General features: G+C 46.5%; 1 protein-coding gene across 1 annotated transcript in view; it reads right to left on the bottom strand.

Moving 5' to 3' along the window:
* The window catches only part of MRPL30 (mitochondrial ribosomal protein L30), a 191,170-nt gene that overhangs the window by 98,268 nt on the left and 65,855 nt on the right, over positions 1 to 27,047 (bottom strand). The window lies entirely within an intron of this gene.

Consider the following 27,047-nt stretch of genomic DNA (forward strand, 5'->3'; position numbering starts at 1 on the left):
GAATTCAAGGTTTACAATAAATGCTTATAAGAAAAGAAAAACATTTAATATATTTTTGGCAGAATGCCTTCTGGTGTGAAAGTGAAATGCTCTTATCCTTAAAATCGTATACACATGAAGGTTCACCGTCAGAACAGCACAATGCACAGGTGAACTACGCATTTCACAATCAATTTGGATTTCAATGCCAAAAGGGATGGGACTTCAGGCAGACATAGTTGTAGTAATCTCTAAGAGGGTGTGTGGAAGGGTGGAGAACAGTCTCAGGAGTCATCACAATGCACCACTTCAATTGAAAGATAAAGCAAATCCTGCCTCTCAGTTGTGAATTCACCTCTTCATCAAACTTGGGACCAATGGAGACAGGTCGCCAGTACACGCTTCGGAGCAGCAATGAAAGCAGACTCAAGACTGTTCCCAAGTTTGATGAAGGGGTGAAATCACAATTGAGAGGTGGAATTTGCTCCATCTTTCAATTGGGGTGATGTCAAGCCAATACCACAAAGGCTTTGAAGTAATATGTCAAGTGCAACTTTCGGGGGCACATTAGCTGGTGAGGGAATACATCTGTACTGATGAAGGCTGCTTTCATGAAATAAGGGGACAGAACTTTTCTAGCTGTACCCCGTATGGTGCCTGAAACACAAAATGTGGACAGATGATGTTTTGTGACGAATGCTATTAATTGACATTAGTGACCGAGTAGACCCTAGAGGGTGAAGACTATAGGTCTCTGGCATACTAGAGATCCAATTCATTTTTGGCCTACGGTTCTCAAACAAGAAATACAACTGGCTATATATAACTTGTATAAAATAGAGACACAGATCCATGTGTGCTGGATATCAAACATTGGTTTACTGTATTCAACCACTTGAGGGCAATTGAAGATTTACATTATACTGTGCACTTACTAACCCCCCTAAGCACTTTGACACATGTACTGTGTATGTTTTAATCCACTATTTGATATGATGAATTTGTCTGGTAATTGTAAGATTTAGATGTTTTTTGTACTGAATTAAAGTTTTGAAAAAATGAGTTCTTGACTGTGACCCCGAGATAACTTAGATTTTAGTGAGCACAAGGTTTGTAATGCTCTCCATATGTGCATATTTCCGATATATATGTAATCCCGGTGATCGCAGCATTCTTTTTTCTGGATCCTCTTGTTTGTGGTCCAAAGATGCTAGGGGGTGGTCCCACCATCTTAAATAGGCAATCTGCCACAGCCTATTGGTACCCTTCTAGCCTTTGGTAAGTGTCTAGTCCTGGCAGCTATTTTCAGAGTCTTTTGCACTGTGATATCAGTCCCAGAGTGCTTTCTGTAGCTTTGCTGTTTATTGCCCTGGCATGCATATTCCTTTACCCCAGGCCAGGGACAGATTTCTCACCATTACCCCACAGAGAGGGTGCTAGGCAACCTTAAAAACTAAACCGGGTCCTAAAGCCTCTCTGCAACAGAAGATGGGCTACCTCTGGAGTTCCTATCTTCCTATTGATTCCATTCACCGGATAAACAGACACCTAGGTGGATTTTTAAAAGGTATTCCAATGGGAACCATCTTTTTTTTATTTGGAGAAAAAAAAATAATAAACCACTAAACCTTATAAAATCTCTAAATACCTAAACGCTCATCATCTTTTTCCTTTTCATTTCCAAAACCCTCTGAATCGTCCACTTTTCCTTTCCTCTCCTTCCCCCAGAAGCTCACTGTCTCCAGAGCTCTGGTTCCCGCTAGGCTGGACTACTGCAACAGCCTCCTTCTACTCTCCGCCCTCTGCAACTTATCCAGAACAGGACTGCGAGACTTGTCCTTGGCCTCAAGCCCATGGATCGCATCTCTCCAGGACTGAAATCTCTGCACTGGCTCCCAGTGGCTGCAAGGATCAAGTTCAAAACCCTCTGCATCGTCCACAAGGCCTTCTGGGGCCTCAATACCTTCAACTCTCTCTCCCTAAATATCTTCCTTCTTGAGCTCTCCGCTCATCCGCCTCCAACTCCCTCAGGGTCAGTCGCTTCAGCAAGCAACAAGTTGGTGGTAGACCTCTTTCTTCGGCTGAGGCCTCCCTCTGGAACAGCCTCCCTGCCTCCCTTAAACTTGAGAAGAACCATCTCCGGTTCGGAAGCACCTCAAAACCTTTCTCTTTGCTTCTGCTTTTTCTCAACCTCTCCTCTGCTGACCTCCTGGCTGTAACCGGAACTGCACTGGCCATCTGGACACCCTCTGATCTCGGGTCCAGGACCACCCCCCGCCAGCGTCACACATCTGCACTGCCCACCTAGCAACCCCCGCACTTGGGGACTGTTTCTGTATCCCTGCAGTCCCCCCTACCACCCCTCGACACCTGATGTCTGCAATTATCCATGCACTTCCCACAAGCTGGCCGTTACTTATTGTTTTATCTTTTCCCATGTACTGCATTGTCCCTGCCCCCCTCCCACGCACTTACCCAATCCGAATGACACCTGGCCTAGTAGGATCGTTGTCTGTCCTCCCTTTGTTCCCCTCCCTTGCCTCGTCGAGCCTTCAAACACTTGTGTATAGGCGCATTATAAATGCCATATCATATAAACCTTGGCTTGATGTCCCTCTCATGCATCTGTCCTGCCAGCTCAACCTTCCCGGGAACGGTTGAGGATAGAGCCTTTGGGTCGGACTTGCAGGGCAGACCCAGACTCCCTACCCGGCACAAACCACTGGAGGAGGAGCGGTTAGGCAAAGTTTGAATGCAGTACCCTCTGGGAACACTACAAACAACTAAGACTACAGGTATAGGCAACCCAACCTTTGGTATAAGCTTTTACTACACAGTTTTGGTAGCGTGTTGAGCAGCCAGGCTTATTTCAAGAGGGGAAATTTGAGCTGTAGTGGAGTTACACAAAGAATCACAGTTACAGGTATTCAAATACACTCTTACACTCAAGGTTTCTTGCATAAACAATAATTAATTTATTATCAGTCTGTTATAAAGCCTTATTTAGTAGTGAGCAATATACTAGTAACACACAAATACACTTCAATACTCTACACTATGAGTTTCTGAATCAGACAAGACCCTTTTGGGATGGCCCACAGACGCAACCTACACAACAGGTCACTTCAGTGACAAGGGTGCTGGGGACATTAATATCTTACTAATGGCATTCAGAACACTGTTAAAAAGTTGATGAAAGGCAAAGGTTAGTAGAACACAAGAAATTACAAATAATTCATAAGCAAGGCAAATACTTTCAGATAGCACTTCGAACAGTCATTCAATTCAAATAGGCCAAAGTCAATGGGCAAACGTCTTTGTATAGGATGCAGCACTTCAGGTAAGTAAATTGAAAAGTCTTTGCACAAGTTCTTAGGAGTCTTTGATAAAAAAGAAGAATCAAATGTAGGGCCACAAGCTGATTAGACTTGTGAGTTGCAGAAGTCATACACATCCACAGTAAGTAAAGAGGTAAGTGATCTTAGACTTGTTTTACAGTACCTTGGTAAAGAAGAAAAGATGCAGCTGATGACTTCTGTTCCTGTGCAGCTCTGTAGATCTAACTGTTTCTGGGCCTCAGTCGTGGGGCCAAGATGTAGGACGTTGGGGGGTGGGGGGACTTCTGCACTGCACTGGCACTGTCAAAACTGGCAAACGGCAAACTTTACTTTCAGTGGTTCTTTTGCATTTCAGCTCCTTGCGGTACAGCAAATAGCAATAAGCGTGGTTCCTGGGTGTCAAGGTGGACTGTCGTTACCTCTGGGGTCCCACACTCTGCTGAGGGGGCTCAGACTTGGTCAGTCCTGCTTCGTGGGAGGCCGGAGGATCTTCTTAAAGCTTTAGGCCAGCTTAAAAGTAACGCACACAATCTGGTGTCCCTCTCCCTGGCTACATGGTTCTTGCAGCAACTCTGAGGAAATTCAACCCACTCCGAGATGGGTCTCCAGGTGGCTTACTTTGGAGTTGATTGGTCCCACCAACTCAAAAGGGATAAGAAGTCCATTCAGGGGCTTCTCTGTCGATGCAAACTTGGCAAGTAGTCACTGCAGCAGGGCTTCACCGGGCAAACCAAGGGTCCAGGAGTTACAGCAGGCGTCCTCTTCAAGCTTTTCTTTGGTTCCTTCGTCCAGTGGTCGACTCTGCCTTCCAAGCCAAAAGACTCACCTGTTATTCAGTTCTCTCCCATTAATTCCAGCCTAGCTGTCACTCACCCAGCAGGCTGGCTGTCCTTGCCAGACAGTCAGCCAGCCAATCACCACTGAGTGCATTTGGGTCTCCTAGGAGACGAAGCACAAGGAGTTTCGGGCACCTCCCTCACTTCCTGCCTACTCCAGACACTCAGGCGCCAGAGGCAGGTTTCTCTCAGAAACCCTGCCAAAGGCAAAATGAACAAAGAGAACAAACCTTGTTTGGCGCGCAGAGAAACTCTCTAGAAGGACCTTTCTCCAAAGATTTGGCGAAAAAAGAAGACTGGGCACCATGTTAGCAAAGATGGCTGTATGTCATTTTTAAAAAGATGGCTTCCGCGGTTACTTTACCAGAGCCGTGAACAGTCTCGGTAAATGCAAACCAAGGTAGTTCAAAACTACACCACTGCCACCAGCCAGTCAATTGAGGAAAGGGTAACATAAAAATGTTAATGAGCATTTAGACACAGGGGATACTAAGTAACCCCTCCAGCACTCTATTGTAAGATGGGGTGTGTTGGGTCCCCTAAGTAAATATAATTTCACTTTACTGTTCTGGGAAACAGTAGTTGATCCCAGAGACGGTATTTAAACCTTGGGAAATCTGGAAGACTTCCTGTGGCACTGCACTGAAGGTGCTTTGTGACAATTGTAAAAGATGATGCCTATGGAGTTGGTTAGACTCCATAACCAAAAAGAAACAGTGCACAAAATCACATTAAAATACATGAGATAGTGGGAAAAAAGGGTCTCACTCTCTCCAGGTAAAAACAATCAAGTCCTAAAAATCCAGCAAAGTTGCTGGGGGTCTCTAAGGTGGAGGGAATTAACACATTTCTGAGAATTCTCCCTAACTCGAGCCAGGAGAGGGCCCCCGGTGGGTTGTCCCACCCCCTAAGCGGCCTTTGGCAGGCCACCACTTCCCTTTCTTACCTCATGCTAAGGTTTTACTCCTTATCATGAATACTTACATCCTCACCCATAACATAAAATACATAAATTACTAAGTATAAACTTAAAAAACTAAATACCTCCTAATAGATACATAAATAAATATACACAAATACACAAACATATTCATATAAGAATGTATACATTTCAACTATACACAACATATATGGGTGTGACCGCTGTAGCCAGTCACAGCCCTTTGTAATACCTGTGTCTGTCCCTCATGGTGGGGTGTGCAGGGGCTGCCTCCCAGGCTGTTGGTTGTGGGCTGACACGCCCCAGGAACTGCTCTCTCTCCTTTGCAGTGATATGCATTTTCAGGTTTAGCCATGCTTAGAGTTTGATGTCTGAGCGTAATTCCATGCCGTATAGTCATATTTCTTAAACGCGACCATTGTTTGAAAAGTATTTGAATTATATTCAGGCAGGCAATGTGGAAGAATTCACAATTGCGAACAGTTCTTAATTGAACGTAATGTTCAGTTCAGTTTTCTGGGCTGTGAGCCAATGATAGCTTTGTTAGGGAACAATGTTTCTGGTATGCACTCCAGACTGTCTGGGAAGTGCGCCAGGTGCCTCAGTTAATTATGGTAAAGAAAAACGACATGCTCTAGTTAATAATCTTTTAAAAAGCTAAAATATTTCCAGGCATAGCCAATATGGAAGATAACTATTGCATGTATAGTAGCGGCCATTTAGCAAATAACTGACGCAATAAGGAAGCATCTCATCTGGTGCCAAATGAGCAAATGGACGGGGATGTTCATTTCCTGTAAGAGCGGCTCAGATATGGAACTGCTTACCGATTTCATTAAGACTGGAGAAAAACTACACAACCTTCAGGAAAAATCTAAAAACAAGCCTTTTCAAGTAAAGCACTAGGTATGACTTAACTAAGCAACACGGATGTCCCGTACAACTACTCGTTTGTCCATGGTCTAGGTGTACACGCCCCAATGCCTGTGGGCACCAGCCCGATATAAGTAAAATAAATCAAATAAATCTCATAATTGCATGAAAGATTCAAACAATTTACTGTTGGCCTTGCTCTACACATAAACAAGCAATGTGCTCCTGCAAACACGGACAGTATGGAGGTGACCTCAGCAGCTTCATGCCCCTTATACTAATAGGTAGAATGTGAGGTATGCAGCGGGCGGTCACTATAAAAGAGGCTGGTTCTCGGAGATGGGAAGCTGATCTGATCGGGGGTGAAAGAAGACAGGAGAGGAGGCGAACACAGGCTGGAGGACACCCAGAAGCAGGCTGGAGGCTCCCTTCATGCAGAGGGGAGTGGGGAATCTTCCTCCCTTTTTCCAGCTGGATTTTTAAAGCCTCTTAAAATTGTATTATTGGGCTTTTTGAGTATCAGGAAGACTTTTCTATTTGCTTTTTGTGCAAACCGACTATTTTATTTTAGAAGAACTTCTATTTTTGACTGAGCTATATGGGAAATATTCCTACCCTGGTAATCAGCTCGCAACCTGACAATGGACTATTTCTGATACCATAGTCATTTCCAATTGACAGTGAAATCTTTTGAAAGCATCTTTCTTTTTTTGATGCTTTTTGCTAACATGGTAAGTCAGATTCTGATCAAAATGTTCTTGGATTGTGCAGACTACAGGCTTCCGGGCATCCCCGCCTACACCGCTCATCTCCCTATCTTCTGAGGATAGGGAGCATGAGCACCTGTTTCGCCCATATTGAAATATCACATTGGGATAGAGAAGAGGTATTGAATATTGAAAGGGCACATCATTCCATGAGGTTGCCTAGTGAGACCCGAGGAGGTAGACAATTACTTTTGAAGTGGCTATTATGCTTATGAAAAAACTGCCTGATCAAGGCAGTGACAATGATAGCTGCTTACTCAGCAATAACATTTTGCATATTAAGTGCATTATGTTTAGTGACGATATTAGTAGCAATGTTTCAATATTTATTTCTCATGAAAGATTTATACTATACAGGAGAGTTGATGAGCATTCATTGAGTGTTCATAACTGAGAAATGTGTTGGAAACATTTTGAATATTAGCATGATGTGTAGGGCATCTATTTGAATGTACTGTGTATTTATGTGTTACATATGGTACATGTCTAACACACACACAAAGGGTTACTGGAAAGTATGGGCAGTGGACCATCAATAAAATATAATGTAACATTAGTAAACCTCTCTTGTACCAATGAACGAGATTAGCTGCCACTGCAGGGGGTAGTTACCTTCTCTCTTACCTCAGCCAATGCTTGGGGGGGGGGGGGTCTTGGACAGTGCCCTTGGGGTGGAGGGAAAGCTCTGGAGGTAGGGGTGATGAGGATCATGCCCTTTGTGGTAACCACAAAGGAACCTCACTGCTTAGACAATCCTACACCCTAAAATATTCTCTATACTTAGCTAATGATGAGGGCCTAAGGGGGTTGCTACAGGCCTGGCACCACAAGGGATATTACCAGTGACTAAAGAGCCAGGTGATTGGCTAATAGTGAAAATTTATTCTGCCACACACGTCTACATATTCAAAAAAAGCCACAAGAAGCTTTAACAATGTATTCCTTTTTTTCAAGATTGTATTTATTCATTTAGTACTTAACATAAACAATAAAACAAAATACAATAATACAAAGGTACGGAGTAATACTTATTCAAATGCAACATAGTAGCCCAATCTTTAAAAGAATAACAGATAAAGATAGAAGTCGAGAGGAACAAAAAAGTCAGAGAAAAAACAATTGAGTGTGAAAGCAACAAATAAAATAGAAGAGTAAAATTACAAAATCAAGAGAAATTCAGAACCCTAGAATGCACATAAATAACTAAGCATAAAGATCATTAAATGCGACCCAAATCCTCTCATATTTATCAAGTTGGTCCTTTGCGTTAAAGGATACTTTATCTCTCCTAGACAGAAGGGACAAACTCTGCAACCAATCATCAACAATGGGGGAAGTATCACTTTTCCAAAATTTCAGAATTTGCTTCTTAGCTAGAAGGGCTCTATATGTCTAGTACATTTTACTGTTAGACAATCCAATATTTAACGGAATTAAACCCAACACACCAAGAAGTGGATCTCTAGGTAAAGATAGATCCATAACAAGTTCGATTTTCTGAAAAACACCATCCCAGAATAATTGTATCTTTCTACACAACCACAACATATGGAGCGTGGTGTCCAGCTCTCTTAACAAACATCCGCATTACACAGCTTGCACGATCTCATCTTCCATGGAGACCAGTATAGATAATGGTTCATTCTTTGTTGGAATACCTGAACTCTAAATCCACTTTGTATTTAATTTGACCTGTACATACGCGGTTCCATTCAACATCTGACAATACGCAATTCAGATCCAAATCCCAATTCCTTCTAACACATTGTGATGTTAACTGAGATGTAGAAGGTGTAACCAATTTATATAAAAGTAGATGCAGACAAAGGCATGGTCCTGGAAAGAAGTAAAATAGTAGGTGGAGTGTGCATTGTAGCATTCAATGATGAAAAAAGTACATCAGAAGACCCGTAGAGCATTATAACGACTAATCTCAGTTGCTTTCAGCTTATATTTATAGCAGAGGGACTCAAAATCAACCATATTCTGACCGTCATGGACCTGTCCAATTCTCTATACACCTGCTCTTTGCCATGAAGTCCACGACAGAACATAGTTATTCGGTTTCACAGCCTGGTTCTTCCATAGACTATAATCTACACACAATACATATTTCTCATCACAAATCTCATTACATTTAAGCAATTCTTTCACAACATTTATAAAAGGCGGAGTTGTACCAACCAGCAAACATTGATCCATGAACAAAAGAACATCTAGGGGGTTGGCCGAAATGGATTTTCTCGATTTGAATCCAACCTGCACAGTTAATTTGATCAGCCACCAACCAATGGTGTAATGTGTGTAACGTAAATGCAGTGTGGTAACATGTTATGTCGGGATAACCAAAGCCAACCAGAAGCACTGATTTATGAAGGACATCTCTTGGAATTCGTGTCTGGCTTCCTTCTCCCCACACAAACATATTCATGGACTTATTAATACTTAATAGATTTATTGAAAGAGGCAGGGGAGCATGCTAAAACCTATAACAATTTTGGAAGAAGGGACATCTTCAATACATTAACTTTACCCCATATGGAACATTTTAACTTCTCCAACTTCAGAGTCCATCTATTTCTGTAATTTTCAGGTGGATATATGCAAGCAGGGACTCAATATCTCCATTTACATGAATACCCAAATATTAAAGACCCGAATCAACCCACATTTCCTGACCCACATCAAATAACGCCCTAGGACATGAAATGGAAATTGGAAAAATCTGAGTCTTTGAAACATTAACTTTATAATTAGAGAATTTATCAAATTCCTGTAACGTCAATAGAAGCTTTGGGTATGATCACTCTGGGTTTGAGATTAGGACCAAGAGGTCATCTGCATAAAACGGAATACCCATTATATCTGGATGATTTCTAAGCACAACGGCGAGCGGCTCAATAAATAAATCAAACGGTACCGGAGACAAAGGGCAACACTGTCTAGTTCCTTTCAGAATCCAAAAACACTCTGAATGACTGCCATTAACAGCTATAGCCACCTTTGTACCTCCATCTAAGGCTCTAAAAGGTTTAAGAAAAAGTGGTCTACAATTTACTTTAAGCAAAACCGGATGTAAAAAAACCCAGCTTAACCTATCGGAAGCCTTTTCCGCATCTATACTGATTGATGCATATGCCTCCGTAGAGTGTCTCTTTAGGTAAATGACGAGCAATTCTCGCAAGTTATCATTACTATTCCTTACACTTACAAAACCTGTCTGATTTTAATGAACTAGTTTCGGAAGCAGGCCATTTAATCTTCTAGTGAATATTTTCGCCAGGAGTTCAACATCAACATTCGAAAACAAAATAGGCCAGTCATTTTCACATACTGAAGGATTTTTACCTGGGTTAGTAATAACCGCTTTTAATTAATGCAGTCTGCATTGATTCAGCAACCCGCCTCATTATCCAAAATCTCTGCATATAATTTTACAAGGAAATGTGACAGGATCTGACTAAAGGTCTTATAAAAAACTCTATTGGAAAGCCGTCACGGCCAGGACATTTACCGTTTGCCGATGTACTGATTGAGTTTTAAATTTCCTCTACTGTTATTGGTGCATCTAGACCCAATCTTTTTAGTTCATTTAGGCTTGGCGTTTCTAATCTATTAAGAAAAGTATTAATTTCCAACTTGTAAACTCTTTCATCATCCTTGTATAAAGAGGCATGATATTGCCTGAATTCCTCACAAATTTCAAAATGTTTTCTTCTCATCATTCTTCCTTCATCTACAACAAAAAATACTTGGTCTATTATTCTCTTTCTGCTGTATACGGCTTGCTAACAAGGCCCCCAACTTTTCACCTCTTTCCCAGAAAGCCTGTCTGGAATAGAATAGATGTGTCTCTGCCTTATGATGAAGTTCACAATCCAAGAAATGTTTTGCATGAGTCAAAGCCAACATTCTCCTTATTTTGGCAGTCACAATAGCGTACCTAACATGCATTATAATCATCCACTAATTTTACCATAACCTTCTCCCGTTGACGTTTCCGAGATGACACAAAACTGATAATTTTACCACGCAATGTTTGTTGCCTTCAATGCATCCTAAATCACTGATAGAGTCTACTGAATGCAAATTATCCTTTATAAACAGCGATATTTCTGTTTCTATATGCTTGACAAATTCTGAATCTGAGAGCAACAGTATATTCAAACGCCATTGCTTCCTAGACCTCAGACCACACACAGTCTCGTCCAATACCAACATAATAGGGGCATGATCTCCAATTGAGGCATTACAAATGTCCCCATATAAGCTTCTAGGAAAAAAAAAATCAATACATGAAGACGTACCATGCGCAAAAGTATATTTTCTACTTTCTTCAGTAAAATTTCACCAAATATCATGTAAATCCCACTTCTATGACAAGACAGGAGGCTCGCATTATGCTTTTCTTTCTTTAATACTGCCATAATAGCATTTAAAAAAACATGACTTTTTAAACTTTAGCATTTGTGCTTTTCTGTCACAACAAAGAAATAGCCAAACTGAGGTTTTAAAAGTCCAACTATAGTGTCCATTTCTTCAAGATGACCATAAAGCTAAAACTCCCATGAAACCTATGGGGTTTGTAGTCCTGACCCTAACTTCTGCTCCAATCAGCTCATAGGTCAGTCTATAAGAACCTTGCTCCCCAGGTCCTTTCCTCTTTCTTTTTTGCTGCCAAAGATTAGTATCTCACGTTATCTCTCTTTAGAATAATTGTGTGCGTATGTTCATAATCCCCAGCGCAGCATATATAGAACGTTTATATATATATATAAAGTGTGTCCTTCATTGACATTAAAGTGTATATATAATGTCATATTTATAATTGAAGAAAAATATAGAGGTAATCCGCGTCGCTCTGACGTACCGAATATTATTCCACTCGTCGTTGTTCCGCGGCGTTGCATTGTTTTCATGTTCCGAGGAGGCGGGGCCAGCGCCGCGAGCGAACGCGCTCGCCTCAGGCACCCGACCCCGCTCCTTGAGTGACAAAGCCACACCGGCGAATAAGTCGGGCGGTAGGACCCAGGGGAAGCGGGAGGAATAACAGTCTCCCGGCATTCCCTGGGGGCCTTTCCTCGCTCGCGCGCAAGTGATTTCATTGCGTTCGCAGCGAGCAGTGAGGAGTGAGGAAACAACGACCCAAAACCGGCTATTAGTATACATTTTTTTTTTTTTTTTAAAAAAATCGCATTTCACCAGAGCGCTATTTAGGGGACAGGTATAGCAAGAAGTTCTGATACTTCTTTTTATGCTTTGTTGAAGCAGCTGTGCACAACCCCTCAATACACATATTTCTGTGGAACAGGGGCCTAGCTGCATTTGTTCCCTGCTGACAGCCCAGAAGTTGGTATTACCAACACTAGAGATGGCACAATCCAACAGCCCCGGTGCTACAGCTTCCACCTCTCCAGAGTGGTCTGAGGAAGAGTGGGGAGAGAGCCCGTACCAACAGGACGCTGATCTGTCACAGAGTTTTAAGATGGTATTGGGGGAATCATTTTCAAAAGCGGTATCGCAAGGTGTGCAGCCTATTGCGCAGAGGCTTGAAGTACTAGAAGCCATGATTCAAGAACAGCAAGCTCAGCTTGCCAATAAGAGGAAAGCAGAAGAATCAGTTGATTAGCTGTCAGCTAGACATCCCTCTGAAGGGATTGAACATAAGGGGTGGAAAGCAGCTCGGAAAACTAAACATATTTTGACCCCCCAGAGCAATCTTGATAGGGAGGATGCTGCTCCCCAAAGACCAGACGACCCTGTCGCTAGGCTGAAAAGAGCCTTCCTGGAAAAGAAAAAGCAAAGCCAGGACAAACCCCCCCCGCCAGGGGTGAACAATCCAGGGGACAATGATGAAGGCTATATGCCAGATGACGAAGGCGGAGACGACGTTGACTCCGCGCAACATGCAGAGGAGGATATTGATCCACAGGAGATAGACAGTACCACCGATATGTTTGACCCAGAAGCGATCAGACACCCAAAATCTTCAGATTGGGTCCCGTCGCCCAGAGTAGCAGCCTATATGGCGCAGCATATTAGGAAACCTCTGGACAGGGAGGTACGGTCCAGGATGCGGTCAGAATGCCCTAGACCAGAGTTGCCATTCAAACTGGTGGAGACACCAGAGCTTGACTCCAAAATGGTCACTTTCGTGACGAAAACAGCACGAGATATCCGAAAAGGAATTGACCGGGCCTGGCGAGGATGCCAAGATAAGCTTCTTGACATTGCAGGTCCCTTAGCAAAAATAATGGACCTGGCGGAAAAAGCCAAGGACATGGGAACACCAGTAGACGCTTCGGCTCTGGCTAACTGGGCGCAAAGGGCTGTCTGTCTCATGGGCAACGCTAACTGCGTTATGTCCTCGGAACGTAGGAGAGGCGTTCTTCTGAAAATTGATAATAAACTAAGTGACTTGGCCTCGTATGAGGCTGGTAAAGGAGCCAGAGGTCTATTGTTTGGCGAAGCCTTTGCAAAGGAAATGTCGCAATTTGTAGGCACGTATTCAGCGCTGGAAAGGGCACAAAGCGCAATCAAGAAGTTCTTCCCTGGACAAGTTTTTTCCAGGACCGGACGTTACAGGGGTCGTACGTCCGGTCGCTTCAATTATTCCCGTAGACCCCAAGGGCTGCGCGCCCAATACTGGGAAGGGAAGCAACAAGACACCTTCTCGTCCAGAGCCAGGTTCCCCAGAGGTCGTAGAGGAAGAGGCTCCTACAGACAACCCAATGCCTCAGGAGGTGAGTGTCATAAGCGTGAAAGTAGGAGGGAGAACCCTTCAATTTCTGAGCGCATGGCAGGCGTTATCGCGCGATGCATGGGTATTACAGGCAGTAGCGGGATTATAGCTAGAATTCATACAGAATCCCATACAGAGCTCAGAACCCCGTCCCATCCAGGTGTCCCGGGGAGAAGAAGCGTTGTTACACAGAGAATTGCTCAGCCTAGTAGACAAAAATGCGATAGAAAAAGATACGCAGGGAGGACCAGGATTTCTCAGCAATATGTTTCTTGTTCACCGAGGGGACAACATACGTCCGGTGATAAATTTAAAAATTTTGAACGAATGGGTTGTTTACAATCATTTCAAGATGGAGGGCATCAATTTACTTCGAGACCTCCTCCGAACAGGAGACTGGTTAGCGAGATTAGATCTCAAAGACGCTTACCTCACGATTCCGATAGCCCAGAAGTATCAGATATCTACGGTTCCGCTGGTGCGGGGAAATCTGGCGTTTCACATGTCTCCCATTCGGCCTAGCATCAGCGCCTTGGGCCTTCACCAAAATCATGAGGCCCGTAGCAGCGGCTATTCGGGAAAGAGGAATTCGCATTATCGTCTACCTGGACGACATTCTAGTCCTAGGGACAGACAAAACCACGCTATCGAAAACGTGCAATGGATATTCGCGCTTTTGTCATCTCTGGGCTTCTTAGTGAACTTGGACAAATCCCAGCTGGTACCTGTACAAAATATAGAGTTCCTAGGGTTCAATATAGACACAATCAAAGCTACACTCGAGCTTCCACACCACAAAGTAAGAGCGATAAAGAAAGAGATCAGAGTACTGATAGCAAGGAGATGATCTCTCTTCGAGCTCTGGCAAGAGTAGTATGCCTCCTAGCAGCCTCGATTCAAGCAATTATTCCAGCCCCACTACATTATCGAGCGTTACAGAGGCTCAAAATAAAGCATCTACAGGGAGGACTCGGTTATCACCAGCTGATAACCCTGGATCAAGAAGTGCTTTCGGCGCTTCAGTGGTGGCTTCTTAACATGGAAGCCTGGAATGGCAGAGCAATTTTCGGAGACATTCCAAACATCATTATAGAATCAGACGCAAGCAGATCCGGATGGGGGGCGAGATGCGAAAATGTAGAGACAGGAGGAAAATGGTCAGAACAAGAGTTACAACTACACATAAACTGTCTCAAACTACTAGCGGGATTGTTCGCAGTACGTGCCTTTACAAAAGACAAAGTACAATGCTGCGTGCTGCTGAAGATGGACAACATATCAGCAGTGCATTACATAAACTGGGAGGCACGAGATCCGGATGCTAGCAGAGTTAGCAAAAGATTTCTGGCATTATTGCCTGCAGAATCAGATAACAGTTACAGCAGAATACCTACCAGGGAATCTGAACGAAGTAGCGGACTGGAACTCACGATATCTGGTGGATTCCAGCGATTGGAGACTGCATCCCAGGGTGTTCAGAACGTTAACAGACCTTTGGGGTCCAGTACACATAGATCTGTTTGCGTCCAGACTGAACGCTCAGACCCAGACATATTTCAGTTGGAGGATGGACCCGGGTGCAGCTGGCCCAGACGCGTTTCTCCAATCATGGAAAGGAGCGCTTCATTATGCCTTCCCTCCGTGTCTTATGATCACGAGGACTCTAGCGAAGGTTCGCAGAGAGCAAGCAGACCTAATAGTGGTGCTCCCTATCTGGAAATCTCAGCCGTGGTTTCCAGTAGTGATGGAACTTTCTACGGATTTTCCAAGGATAGTTCCGCACCAGCCGGACCTTCTACTCGACCCGACCGGGAGAGTGCATCCGCTGATCTTAGCAGGCACTCTACGACTGATGGCATGCAGGGTTTCAGGAGAAAATGGGAGTTGCCCGGCATTTCGCAACTCACTGCAGACTGCATCAGAGATTCATGGGCGCCTTCCACCATTAAGAGCTATAATGCCGAATGGAACGGTTGGGTGCACTGGTGTGCAGAAGTGTGTGGATCCCGTTTCTGCCCCTGTAGTGCAATTGCTGAACTTCTTAGCAATGAGATTTCAGGAAGGCAACGCCTTTAGAACAATAGGAGTACGGTCCGCGATATCAGCAGGGAATGATCAGGTAGAGGGTAACGCCATTGGCGAACACCCCACGGTGCTGCGACTCCTGCGAGGTATGAAGTTGAAAAAGCCTCCAGAACCGAAATGCACAACCCTGTGGGATGTTAAAGAGGTCTTCCGACTTTTCCTGGAATGGCCAGAGAACGGTGGTCTATCCCGATCCCAGCTGTCATGCAAGCTTGCAATGTTATTGTGTCTTACAGCATGCCGAAGAGTATCGGACGTTAAGGCATTAGAAATAGATAGGAAAATATTCTATCCCGAAGAAGTAGCCTTTACAATAACCAAGCGAACAAAATCAGATTCACGTGTTATCTCATACCCCTATTTTACTGGAAACAAAAAGTTATGTGTGGCGCAATGATTCAAAGATTACGAGATCGCCACAGCGCAGTACAGACCGCTAGGTGTTACACAGCTGCTAATAGCGCGTAGGAAGCCTTATCAGGCAGTTGCGACAGCGACAATAGCTAGATGGGTGCGCGAGGGCATGCAGTGGGCAGGAATTGACTTATTCCAGTTTGGTGCACATTCTGCGAGGGGCGCGATGGCTTCTAGAGCTTTCTCCGCCAGAGTGCCACTCCAAGATATAATGAAAGCAGCAGATTGGTCATCTGAATCGACCTTTAAGACATTTTATTTTAAACCTGTATCCGATATACCTAATAGAGTGGTGGCGAGCTTTGAATAAGCATAATGCGAGGCTCCTGTCTTGTCATAGAATAAAGATTGCCCACGCTAACAGCTCAGGAAGTCTTCATTCTATTAAAGACAAGAAGGCGAGCATTATATCCCACCCGAAGTGTAGACAACTGTTGAACTGATGTGAGATTTAATTAAGATGTTCAACTTGTCGTGATACCCACCCTCATGATTGGTTCTCCGTTTTCCCCTAGGAGACGACCAGAAAGCAGCCTGATCACGAGCACTGAGTCATCAGAGCGGAGTCAAGTTATATTCGCCCAAGAATTCCAAGCAGTTACAGTTCATGGACACTGGGCACAGTTAGATTGAAGATCCTGAGTTGATAGTTCATAAGACTGTTGCGTTCGTTACCGGAGAGTTGGATCGCAAAAGAAAGAGGAAAGGACCTGGGGAGCAAGGTTCTTATAGACTGACCCATGAGCTGATTGGAGCAGGAGTTAAGGTCAGGACTACAACACCCCATAGGCTTCATGGGAGTTTTAGTTTTATGGTCATCTTGAAGAAATGGACACTATAGTTGGACTTTTAAAACCTCAGTTTGGCTATTTCTTTGTTGTGACAGAAAAGCACAAATGCTAAAGTTTAAAAAGTCATGTTTTTTTAAATGCTATTATGGCAGTATTAAAGAAAGAAAAGCATAATGCTCGCCTCCTTGTCTTTAATAGAATGAAGACTTCCTGAGCTGTTAGCGTGGGCAATCTTTATTCTCTAATAATCTTAGAAGTCCCTTTCATTCTTTCAAATCAACATAAGAATTAGCCTGAGTGGTCTTATACATTTTCATATTAATTGTGGTATTGAAGTCTCCTACAACTATAATCTCTGTATAACCCAGTTGGTGCAGTACTTCATTCAGCATTTAAAAATAAAAACGGAAAAAAAACTCCCGATTCCCATTGGGCGCATACATTTTCAAAATGTTCATGTATCTATTCACAATGTGCACATTTAGCGCAACATATCTCGCTTCCGGATTTACACATACACAATCGGTTCTATATTCAAGCCTTTCCTAAAAAGAATAGATACTCCACAGGAATTACTTGCAAAGTAACTCGAAAACTCTTTTAGATATAAACCATTTAAAATACATCCTACTTCATCTCCTCTCAAATGAGTCTCCTGTAAAAATACTATATCTGGCCTGCGCCTACCTATCATTGATAATATTTCCCTTGACTTAATAGGATTATTCACACCATTAACATTCCAGCTCATGAATGTTAGATTGGCTGACATTATCTCCAATGAAACAAGATCTCAGTGCCAGACAAGCAGCACACATTGGCAATCTCTTTCAACAAGAGTGCATGTTCTCTCTTACTTTCCTCTCTCCAACCTATCTCCTACCGTGTTCCTCCCTTCTCCTCTCTCCTTTCCTCAATTTTCGCCAAATAGTGACACTTAATGATGTTGCACCCAATGATCATCCCAAATAAATTGCATTCTAGGAAAATAAAATCGTACATGTTTTAACTTGAAACCAAAAGCAGATAGAATTAAAGTGAAGAAATAAACCAAAACAGAGACACAAATAAAAAAAAAAAAAAAAAGAGTACAGGAAAGAGCATATGCGCCAAGATATTCAACATTATAAACAGAATCAAACAGAAATATTTGCTCGGTATCAAACATAACTTGAACTAACATTACCTATACAGTAATGAAAACATATTCCTACTAATCAAAAATGTAGATGTTATTCCCACAGGAGAATTAGTTGAGGAAAATGAAGTGTACATAATTACCCTACATCTTGAATGGGAACAGCCAAAGGAAGGAACAAGTTACTTACCTGTAACTGTTGTTCTCCAGCATGGGTCTGGCATGGATTCACATGCTCATGAATATTCCCCGTCGTCAGGGTGGGAATCCTCGGTAAAGAAAAAACCAGTATCAGTTTTGTTTCTGATCTGTCTTTCGTAGTAGTAACCAATCACTGATCTCTGCGTCATACTGACCACAGCCAATGACTGCCCTCTACCTAAGCCCCGCCTCTGGCAGCCATCTTCAGATTTGGTAGCACGTGAAGTGGCAGTATGACCAAGTGAAGAGCCGCAGAGGGGTAGGCGGGAGGGTTCGCATGTGAATACATAGCAGTACACACATGCACAACCACAGGAGGTGGCAAAGGCTCAACATTAAGCATTACATCAAACTCAACATTAAGCAAATCTTACCTCCTCACCAGGCTCACCTTAGGCGAACAGGTTGCGCAGCACTGCTTGGCCGACCCTGGACTCCCCTGGAATCCCGATCGACGCAATAGAATTTCGTGAAGATGTGCGTCGACCTCCACAGAGCAGCCCTGCAGATGTCCAGCAAGGGCACACCAGATAGGAACGCCGTGGTAGCTGCGATCGCTCTGGTGGAATGGGCTCTCGGACGGCCAGGCAGCGGTCGGTTTGCCAACCGATGACAGTACATGATACAGCCGGAGAGCCATCTGGAAATGGAAGCCTTCGAGAGAGCCTTCCCCTGATTGACAGGTCCAAAGTTCACAAAGAGTTGTGACGTCTTCCGAAAACACTTTGTGCAGTCCACGTAGAACTTCAGCGCTCTAGCCACATCCAGCGAGTGCAAAGTCCTTTCAGCCGGCGACGAAGGCGACGGGAAGAAAACAGGCAACACCAAGGGTTCGTTGAGGTGGAAGTCCGACGGCATCTTGGGCATGAAGGAGGGGTGCGTCCTGAGCACTACCCTTGTGTCGTGAAAAGTCAAGTACGGGGCCTTGCAGGAAAGGGCCTGGATCTCTCCCACCCGTCGTGCGGAGGTGATGGCCACAAGAAACGCTGTTTTCCACGACAAGAACTTCAACGGAGCCGAGTGCAGAGGCTCGAACGGAGGTCCCATGAGCTTGGTCAGCACCAGGTTGAGCTCCCACGCCGGGGCCGGAGCCTTCACCGAAGGGAACGATCTGAACAGTCCCTTCATGAACTCTTTCACCAGACGATGAGACCACAAGGACGTCCGCCCCGTGGTTCTGGTGTATCGGGAGATCGTAGCAAGATGAATCTTGATGGACGCGTGCGCCAGTCCAGCTTTGGCCAGCGTCAGTAGGTACGGCAGTACTTGGGGAGCCGTAATCCGTAGAGGGTTAATCTTCTGTGCGTGGCACCAGACAGAGAACCTCTTCCATTTGTGTCCGTAGCATTTAAGAGTTGGGGACGCCCTGGCCTTTGCAAGAACCTCTCTGCAGTCGGCCGGTATGTCGTATCATCCAAACTCTAACGCTGCAGGAGCCAGGCCTGCAAGTTCAGCGACTTCGGGTCGTGATGGAGGATGGCGCCTCCTTCCCTGGAGAGAAGATCCGCGTCCCCTGGCAGCTTGATTGACGGGGACGCTGACAAGTCCAGAAGGTCCGGGAACCATATCTGCCTCGGCCACGCAGGTGCGACGAGGATCATCCTGCACCATGACCTCTTGAGCTGGTTGATGAGCCGGATCAGCAATGGCGATGGAGGGAACGCGTATAGAAACAGGCCCTCCCATGGGAACGAGAAAGCATCGCCCATGCTCCTCGGCTGGGGAAACCTGCTGGCGAACCTCTGGCACTTGGAGTTCGTCACCGTCGCAAACAGATCGATCTGGGGTGTGCCCCACCGTCGGAAGAGGCGGTCCACTAGATCCTGCCGTAGTTCCCACTCGTGGCACGAGCGCAGCTCCCTGCTGAGTGAGTCGGCAATGGTGTTTTTTATCCCTGCCAGATGAAACGGCACCAGAAACATCCCTTGGGCGACGGCCCAATGCCACAGATCCTGCGCCTCCCTGGACAGGGCTGGGGACCTGGTTCCGCCCTGTTTCCTAATGTAGAACATGGTGGTGGTGGTGTTGTCGGTGAAGATCCTCACCACCTTGCCCTTGAGGGACAGAAGGAAGGACCTGAGGGCCCAAAACACTGCACGGAGCTCCAGGACGTTGATATGGAGGGACTTCTCCGTCGGGAGCCAAAGGCCTCTCGCGTGCAGATTTTCGGTGTGCGCTCCCCACCCTTCCAGGGAGGCATCCGTGGTCACTGTCTCCTGGTGGCCGGGGGTCTGGAAGTCCATGCCCGCCGTCAGATGCGCGCGGGTGCCCCACCACCGGATCGCTCGTCGGAAACTCTCGTCGGGTGTGATCCTCTCCTCGAAGCTGCCCGTAGTCTGGATCCAGCGCGTGTCCAGGAACACCTGCAAAGGGCGCATTCGGAGCCTGCACAGGGGGATGAGGTAAATGCAAGAAGACATCATTCCGAGGAGGGTCTTGATGGACCTCAGTCTGGCCGCGTCCGCAACCAGCATCCGCTGCACCTTGCCCAGAATGGCCCTCGTCCTTTCCTCCGACGGATAGGCCAGGAGCGACACTGTGTCAAGCTTCGCTCCCAGAAACAGTGCGTCTTGCGCGGGCACCAGGTGGGACTTGGCGTAGTTTATGGAGAATCCCAGGTCCGTGAGAAGTTGGACGGTCCTTGCCGTGTGCTCCACAGCGAGCTCCTTCGTCTTCGCTCGGATGAGCCAGTCGTCCAGGTAGGGGTAGACGTGGATCCCCTCTCGGCGCAGCTGCGCCGCCACCGGTGCGAGGCACTTGGTGAACACCCTGGGTGCCGACCTCAGTCCGAAGGGAAGGGCTCTGAACTGATAGTGACGCCCTTGGACCACGAACCTGAGAAACTTTCCATGTCCCTTTAGGATGGGAATATGGAAGTAGGCATCCTCCAAATCCAACGACGACAGGAAATCGCCCTCCTCCAGCTGACCCAGGACGTGTTGGAGGGTGACCATCTGGAACTTCTGTGCCTTGATGAATTTGTTCAGTCATCGTAGGTCCAGGATGGGACGCCATCCTCCCGTCTTCTTCTTCACGAGGAAGTATCTTGAGTAAACTCCGGAGCCCCGAAGCCTCTTTGGGACGAGCTTGATGGCGCCCTTCCTGAGCATCGCCTTTACCTCCAAGAGAAGTTGAGCGACGTGATGTTCTTTCCTGGCCACAGGGGGGACGCGCGGGCACCTTTTTTGAAACTCGAGCGCGTGACCCTGGGCTAGGGCGTCCAGCACCCAACGGTCGGTGGAGATGGACTCCCACACGCTGACGAAGCCCGCCAGCCGGCCTCCCACCGGGGTGCTTCGGTGGGGGCCCGACCCCCCGGCCGGTTCAGTCCTGCTTCGACGAGGCTTTGCCGCCTTGACCTCCTTGGCGACGACGGCGGGGTCCGCCTGACTTGCCTCGTCCCCTGTAAGCTTCCTGCGATGACGAACAGGCTGCTTGACGGTAGGTGGAAAATCCGCCGCCGGAACCTTTGGAGGCACCCTTTTTGCCTCCGCCGCTCCGAAAGGGCGGCCGCCGTTGCTGGAGAACCCCAAGAGCCTGGGCCGTCTCTGTGTCTGCTTTGATGGCTTGAAGGGAATCGTCCACTGTTTTCCCAAACAGGTTGTTTCCATCGAACGGCATGTCCAAGACTCTGGTCTGCACGTCTTGACGGAAGTCAGTAGCCTTGAGCCATCCACGCCGCCTAAGGCACACGCCGTTGCCCAACTGGCGAAATCCAGTGTCAGCGATGTCCGTCGCAATCGTAATGGCGTGGTCCAACGCCACCTCTCCTTCCTGCAAGATCTCTAAGGCATCCGCCCTCTTGTCGTCCGGTAGGAAGTCCAGCAGGGGGGCCAGTTTGTACCACAGCTCCCTGTCGTAGCGGGCTACGCTAGCCAAGGCGTTGGCCGCCTTAATCGTCGTCGCTGCAGACGAGATGACCCTGCGTCCCACCGTATCCAATTTCTTTACCTCGCCGTCCGGCGGGGAAGTCGACGTAGAGGCCGCACCCCCCCCCGCTTTCTTCCTGGCCGCCGCGGAGACGACGGAGTCCGGGGTCGGCTGTGCCCGGAGGCACAAGGGGGCCGCGTCCGGGACCCGGTACTTCTTCTCGTACCGATCCCATCTAGCCGGCGTCGTGGATGGGTTCTTGAGGAGGGCGAGGCCCTCATCCCAAATATCGTCCAGGCACGGAGAGGGCCGTCTTCCTCTTGGCCTCGCGCCGTTGATAAAGGAAACCTTCCTTTCTCTTCCGGGCAGAGCTGGAAGAGCTCGGATGCCCTGGCGATCATGAAGTGAAACGATCCAATCTCGTCAGGCGGGGAAACCCGGGTGGGAGGTGACGACGGCAGATCCTCGTCGTCCGTACCCGTCGCGGCCGTGTCAGTCCCCGTATCATCCCCACTAGTCGTGGACGGGGAGGAGGGCTGAACAGGGCGCGATGGCTGAAAAGGAGGTGGAGGATGAATTCTTCTTCTCTTAGGGGGAGGGCTCCCAGAAGGGCCTGGCTCTGGGTCCCCCGTCGGGAGCGGTTCCTCCACTGGTGGGAACGGCAGTCTCGTCCTTATCTCCGAGCATAAGGACTGTATAGCCAACAAAATGGCCGCCGAGTTGTCTTGCGGCGCTGGTTGAGGGGAGTCCGACGGGCGGTCAGGGACCCCGTCGGCACCCTCGACGTTATCGTCGTCTCCTACGTCGGGATCCCTCCCGACGGGCTGGTGGTCTTCCATGCCAACGCCGTGGCTTAAGACCTCGATCAGCTCTTCCTCAGAGGTAGAGGCCGAATCCACGACGACCTCCTGCCCTCCCTTTTTCTTCTCCGTCGGAGGTTTCACAGGGGTCCCGTCGATGGACATAAAAGAGGACTCCCTCCGCGGTGGCAGGGAGACTCTGAGCCCCGAGGTCGCCACCACTGGTGTAGCCTCCACAGGCTGAGCCAGGGCCGCCGCGACTGTCTCGATAGAGGCCTTGGCCGGATGGATTAAGGCTTTCACCACCTTAGGTGCGCTCACCGCCTTCTCCTTGGGGGGAGGGACACTGCCTCGCTCTCCCTCCGATGGGGCCTTCGAGCTCAACCGGGGCCTCTCCAGGAGCTTCGCCGGGTGCTCGGCCTTCCTCTTACCCGAACCAGAGCGTTGGCTCGTGTTTGATGGTGCCGGGGAGGATGCGCCCTGCCTGGCGCCCGTAGAGCCCGACCGTTCAGCGCTCCCGGTGCCAGCGGACTCGCAGTGCTTGGCCTTGTGTTGGACCCCCGTCGCCGGGGCGTCCTCAAAGGTCTTAGAAGACCGCTCGGATTTCTTCTTCTTCTTCTCGCCCGACGGGCTCTTCCCTTCCAGCCAGTTGGCGAGACATTGATGGCGGTCCTTCATGGTCCGCTTCGACATATTGCCGCAAAACGCACAGTCCTTCTCCACGTGAGTCTTGTCCTCATGTAGGCAGTAAAGACAAAAGGAGTGTTCGTCCTCCTTAAAGACATTCTGAAGCTGGCATCCAGGGCAGACCCTGAACAGCTTTCCGGGCGTCGAGCTTCCCTTCTCCTGGGCCATGTCCGAGATGGGCCTGAGAAACTTCTGGAGTCCTCCAAAAGCGTGGCTCGACGAAATCTTCACCCTTGAGGGGCGTAGACGAATCCGACACGGGTCCCCGTTGATCGGATGAAGAAACGGTGGAGCTTGAGGCTCTTTTTGACCGAAAAATTGAAGTTTTTGAGAAAAAACGTGAAAAAATAGCACTAACGCTCGAGAGCAATAGCACAGGGATCCCAACACTTGAACGTGCAGTAAAAATCTGATGATGGCTGCCAGAGGCGGGGCTTAGGTAGAGGGCAGTCATTGGCTGTGGTCAGTATGACGCAGAGATCAGTGATTGGTTACTACTACGAAAGACAGATCAGAAACGAAACTGATACTGGTTTTTTCTTTACCGAGGATTCCCAGCCTGACGACGGGGAATATTCATGAGCATGTGAATCCATGCCAGACCCCATGCTGGAGAAATAGAGGCACTATTTTGGTCTAAGTTTCATATAACGCAAGATGGCCCTTTAGCACACCACAACTGGCACGGGTTATATGTTAGGGAAAGCCCTGGGCGGCAGGGGACAGGGGATAATTAAAACAGCTTTTTCAGATGAAGTTGAGGAGCATGTAATGAACACTTATGCATCCTTGTAGGCCGTTTTAGCAGCACAGTTATTCAAGAATCATGTGGGACATGACACAGATTGCCCTCCACATAACATACCAGTGTTTGCAACATCAAAGCCTTATCCAATCAAAGCACAAGCTATACCACATCTGGAAATAGATGTGGATCAATTATTAGACCAAGGGGTTCTGATAGAACAAGCAAGCCCATACAACACAGCACTGCCTCTAGTGTCCGAACTAGATGGATCATACAGACCAGTGAGTACCTTTAGGATTTTCAACACAAATACAGGTACAAAGGCCGTTCAGAACATGCATAGTTCAGGCCTTCTAAGTAACATACAGAGATTCAAATACAAGACTGTGTTGGATCTGGGAAATGGATTTTTCTCACAGGCTTTGGCTCCAGAGAGCTATACATACACAGCAATAACATTTAGGGGGAAACAGTTTTGCATCACAAGGCTTCCACAGGGGTCTGAAAACAGTCCAGGACTATACTCTAGTAGAATACAATCCCTCTTAGGGGGCATACAGAAATGCTGGACATATGAAGATGACATACTGCACAGATGACTTCAATGAATACCTAGAGAAGGTGGACTTAATCATGAGGATAATAGCAGCTAAACGCTACATTTTCAATTTCAAGAAATAGACCATAGAAAAATTATATTTCTGGGGTTTTCATTATCTGATGAGGGAAGGGCACTTGGACCATAATTCCTAGAGAAATGTGCACACCTGAAAAACTTGGCATTTTCCATTTTGGACTTTCATAAGTTGCAGATTATTCAGCATTAGTGAAAACACTATATGACCTGTTGAAGCCCAGTTTACGTCCAGTAGACTGGAAGGGAGAGCACACACACACAAACTGCACCACGACTAACAACAGATGACTCCGCAGTCACTGTTCCTGGTCCAAAAGCTTTCACATTTGTAGCATGTAACCATGGGGGAGACAAAACCCATAGCATACCACTCACATGTCTACATATTTCCAGAGCAGAAGGTTGCTGCAGAAGAAGATTCTGAATGCAATTCAGATAATAGTGCAGACTATGCACATAAACACACAGTTAGTGCAATTGGAAGCATCTACACAGTCCAATATTGTAAATGTGAAGGCACTACACTCTAGATGGGTACAATGGGCATCGGCGCAAACAGCACACGATTTTATATCATTAAAAAACAGAAATACTACAAAATGTATGAACTGGAATAGTCTTTAAAACGAGAAGCACATGCAGCAGTATCAGACATTCCACTTTGGATGTTTGCAACTGCGATGTAAGTGCTGTTCCCGCAGTTGGGACACACTAAGTATTCTGCTGCCTGTGCTGCTGTAAATGGGTGATTCAATCATAAGGGTTTGACCAGCAGGATACTGGGAGGAACCAGGAATGACACACAAACACAGAGGCTTAGGGTTTTGCCCATAAACAGTTGGGAAATGCCTCTCTGTCCTTACACTAAGAGGAGTTTCCCTACCTCAAAAAAAAGAAGGATCTGTTGGATGTCAGAAAGTGCAAACTAAAACGCCCTTTGTCCAAAGTACTATTCTGGCACTCAAATTCTAAAAATCAACTCGAAGGTGAAAGGGGAAAATGTCTTTGGCCTTCAGTAGTGTACACATGTTCAAAAAGGAAAATATGTAACTCCAACAGAAAAGTTCCAGAGTTACAGTGTTCCTTGTTCCAGAAGGTAGTTCCCTTCCCCTGGATTTCTCTTCACTCTGCGTTATACTTCCAAGAATATAAGTTACTTAAGTTTCTCTTGATCAAGAACACAACTGGTAAACAAAACAACTTGGCTGTATATTGGTAGGATACCTGGTGTACTTCCTTGTCAGGTTTTTACTCTTCTTCTCTGTGGTTTAGTACAGCCTTTTGCTAGTCCTGATATTTCCTTTGCAGGACTTCTTTCAGCAATGTATTTCATATATACTCTTCAGCTTGTCCTTGCCTGGTGTGCTTCACTACCAGGGCTTTCTCCTATAACCACACTTGCAACTGCCTAGTATTCTCTCCTGCTAGGGCTTTCTTATATGAGCGCACTTGCAACTGCCTGGTATATTCGCCTGCCAGCGCTTTTCTCATGTGCATTCTATGCACACTCAGAAACTTGATAGTTTCTTATGTTTATTCGGTTTTGGAGCTGCTATTCCGCTACGTCTTATATGTGCACTGCGCACATTTACAAACGTGATAGTTTCTCATCTCTGTTCTGTTTTGTCTTAAACCTGCATGATGTGCTATCCACCAGGGCGTCTCTTATAGGTTATCCTGCATATATTCACAAACGTGACAGTCTCTTATGTTTATTCCATTTTGCCTTTTTACCAGGTATTATTCTGCTTGTTCCTCCTCATGTATTTCATTTAGGATTATTCGGTTTTGACAGCATTGCCTATGCATCCCAGTGTCCCTGCTACCCTCAGGTGCACTCAACAGTTCTTGTTGGCGTATGTTGGTTCTTCTGCTGGGAGGCTGCGGCAGCCCTACGGCGTTCTGCTCCCTCTTGCTGTTTCTGCTGGTTTTCGACTTATCCGTGTCTCCCGCTCGCCTATACTGTGTTTTCCCAGGTTTACGTGAAGTGGAGTTTGCTTCCAAAAACTGGGCGAATGCCCAGAAGACTTGCATCTGCTTCTGGTATCCTCTCAGTGTACTCTCCTCAGCGATCTGCTCCATGCTTCTGTCTCGGTGAGCCGGTTGGTTACCATGACTCCCTTCTTGCCCCACGGTATATCAGACAGCACTGAGAAAAGCAGCATTCTCCAACCAGTATTTGCTTGTCAGTTGCTTGGCCG

The sequence above is a fragment of the Ambystoma mexicanum genome, chromosome 7p (assembly GCF_040938575.1).
Source record: "Ambystoma mexicanum isolate Mex_15411 chromosome 7p, UKY_AmexF1_1, whole genome shotgun sequence".
Lineage (NCBI taxonomy): Eukaryota > Metazoa > Chordata > Amphibia > Caudata > Ambystomatidae > Ambystoma > Ambystoma mexicanum.